We start from the raw sequence: 3,701 nt of genomic DNA, 5'->3' as shown, positions 1-3,701 counted from the left end.
ATGAACACAGCTTTCCCAGGAAAAGGGACGTCAGTACGAACAATGTACCGAATATGTAAGGCGACTGAAACTAATACTGAAATGAAGTATAAAATAACTGAACATAAACTAAATAATCAATAAAGACTCTGGCTGTACTTACCTGCTTTATTGTCTAATAACTAATGACTCGACATCAAACTACTTAGCCTCATATGAGGCATCTAGACATCCATGATTAGTATTGAAGGCACTCAATATAGCCCCGAAGGCGGTCTGTATATATAATCATAGCCCCGAAGGAAAGCACACGTCTGTATAGCCCCGAAGGCATCTGTAGGGCCAATAGCCCCGTAGGAAAGCATCATAGTCCTAAAGGCAAATATCGTAGCTCTGAAGGAAAACATCAGAGCCCCAAGGGAAAACATCATAGCCCCGAAGGCAAGTATATACTTCTGTAGACTCTACAATCTCACTTCTATCTACTAGTTACATGAGCAACATTGCTAACTGAAAGTGAACTCCCGACGAGGGAAACTACTATACGAATATCATGAAATGACATAGACATGGAATCACTATGAGTTGCACCACTTTGTGCACTTGGTAGGGACTCACTTGATAAAGAATCATGCCAAACAAAGAAAGAAGTATAGCCTTTGCATACCTCAATCTCCTTGTCTCCTCAATACTTTCAAAGAAGCCCATAATACAACTCAATCTACATTAATACAACAAGGTCCATGATTAATGCCAAGAATAAATTATTTTGAATCTCTAAGCTAGTAACTTGTCTCTATAAATTTGGGCAGCATCTCCCCTATAACTTTGACTTCCTCCAACTCCACACATCATCAACAACAACCAGAGCAACACAACAAGAACAACATCAACAATAAGGTAAAATATATCATTAACAAGTCATCAACATATCACGACAAGCCGCAAGCTCGGATTGGAACCCGTACAAGCCTTGTCACCCTTTATAAATTTCTTACTTTAACTCAACAATATCAATAATATGATGACCAGTATATTCATTCAATTTTTCAGCCTTATCTCACAAAATAACAAGAAAATAGTCCATAAAGTTTGGCAACCTTAAAACTGATTTTTCAGATTACTAAAATACATTTCCGACTTTTCTTTTCTTTCAATTCGAGCAACATAATCAACAGTACATAATTAAGCCCCTTCTCGTACAAACTAGCCATAAACTCAAAAAAGCCTTCCTCATCATTAATATCTTTGCTCGCGATCACGTGACAAAAAACTTATCACCCGAAATCCTATTTTTTTAGAACGAGTTGAAGGCATAGGCATTATTGGGGGAGACGAAGCATTGGACATTTTGAGGCAATTATAGATCCTGGAAGACAATTCTGATTGGTCAATAAAATCGATTTCAATGTTTTTTTTTAAGATTTTAGCCAATTTATCATGAAAGATAAAGTTCACAAAACCCCAGCAAAGATGCAACAACAATAGCGTGTTAACCCTTTCGAAACTTACAAATTCTAGCCTTTACAATCGAGCTACAACTCGTAGAACCTTTAGAAAACGGAAAGAGAAGCATAAAGTTACCTTATAACACAAGACTAGCCTTAAACTTGAGCTTACTTCATAGCAAAGAAACCTTTAAATCATCAACAACAAGGAAGGACTTGGTTCCACTAGTTCCGCAAGATTTCTGACGCTTGTTTTGTGTTGTTTCACTTTGGTTTTGCTTCAAAACCATGTGAGAGCTATAATCTTAGCTTAAACAACAAGAATATCTCCAAATATGAAATTACTTCTTTTGGAAGAATCCTCCAAAATAGCCACAAGATGAAGAACTACGATCTAGCAAGCACCACGGGATTTCTAGTGTTGGATTCACGTTTTTACCTTTGATTTTAATCTAGGGTTGTGAGAAAACTCTTAGGAGAGAGCTTAAGGGTGTTTAGGGTATGGAAATGAAGAAATATTAGTTCTACAACCTCAGCCACCAATTTAAACACTTAAAAGAAAATAGCACCGCCTTAGTGGGTACCAAAGGGAGTTGAATGTGCAGTCTCACGAAAACCCGAATATTTCTCTACTCCGACGTCGTATGGACAAATGGTTTAATGCATTGGGAATGGTGGGTGGATCACCTCATAACATCAAGTATATTGAGAATCTCAGTGACACATGACCCAAATTTAACAAACTTATGAACGTAACTTGTGACGACTTTTGTTTTACAACTCACTTGATTACAAAAATTAACACATGGCTATCATACGATTAAAATAACTCATAAAATTACCTTCTTAGAATGTTAAGCACCCCTAGTCTTACCCCAAAAGTACGGGTTATAACATTCCCAATCTTGTCGACTTTCTACAAAATTTATTTTCTTAGACTCGTTTAACTTTTAAACCTTCCAAACCTCTTGATACTTACTGATCATGATCTTAAATCTTTGTAACCTCCAAGGTATCATGATTAAATTACTTTATATAATTTCAAGGATGATCTCATTTTTGAGCTTACGTCAATTGACTTACGATGTACTTGACATGTAACACTAAAACACCCCATGAATAGCATGTTATGAGAGTATCGGGAGGTAAAAGTAATAACAATTCACGCAGGGAAATATAAGCATTGTGAGTCGCCTTCTAACTGTAGGTACATACAGTTAGCTGAACCCATTTTAGTTATGCTTTATAAGAAGTAGCAGATATAACGTAAGAGAAGGACCAGATTTCAGGATTTAGCTGAGGTTAGAGTAACCCAGAACTGTGGACAGATTGTTAGCACTAGATGACGTTCCCAAATAATATGGTGAACGTGATAATAGTTCCCCTTATGAGGTGCCAAGGTGGTGTACTCTAGAATAGTACAGTCAGATATGATTAATTAAATGTATGGAATATTTAGAAGCTAGGTGTTTGAATCCTAGAAGGGATAAGTACAAACCTAAGCATGGGTTTCGTCCCCAGTAAAGGAAAACATTGGGTGTCCAGAAAAGCAAAGAGGGGCGAAGCAAGGGAAGCTAAAACTTATCGGGTGCCTTGTTAAAGTTTTCAGAATAAAGAAAGAGACAGGAACATTAGTAAGAGGATAATAGGAGGATAAGTGAAGTGTTACGAGTAAAATATGATAAATCGATGATAACAGTAAGTCAGAATATGGTAGGATGATGAAGTTTATGGCCAAGTACTAGAAGAGACAAGACAAGACGAATCTTGAGGTCATAAGAGAGTTTAAGCCATAAGGTTATACCCACCTTTCGAGAAACGAATTGAAGACTCCAACAAGAATATCGGAAGGCTAAGTTAGATTCCTGGAGTAACAGAAATCAGTATGGGCTAGCAAATAAGATAATTGAACAAGAATAGGGGACCTAGAGAAATTCAATAATAGTTGATATCGAGAAAATTATAGAGGCCGTGTTCCAGTAGACGTCATTTAAATTACAAAATACTCGTCTAACGAGACAGACCCAGTAACTATCTTAAACAGACAAAATAGATGTGATTACCGTAACAGTACTATGGAAGTGTCAGGATACCGCAGGGTTGTAGTACAGTCATATACTCAACACTCAACCATAGCACGTTATACTAGCCCCTTCTTATGATTAGATGATACTCGAGTCCAGAAGTAACAGCACAGCCCGGCACAAGCCAGTAGATCTTGAGGTGAGCTCTTATTCATAATTTACAGTACTTATGGTTGATGATTATGTGAGA

Source organism: Lycium barbarum, chromosome 5, assembly GCF_019175385.1.
Source record: "Lycium barbarum isolate Lr01 chromosome 5, ASM1917538v2, whole genome shotgun sequence".
Lineage (NCBI taxonomy): Eukaryota > Viridiplantae > Streptophyta > Magnoliopsida > Solanales > Solanaceae > Lycium > Lycium barbarum.
Note: the sequence above shows the minus strand (reverse complement) of the source record.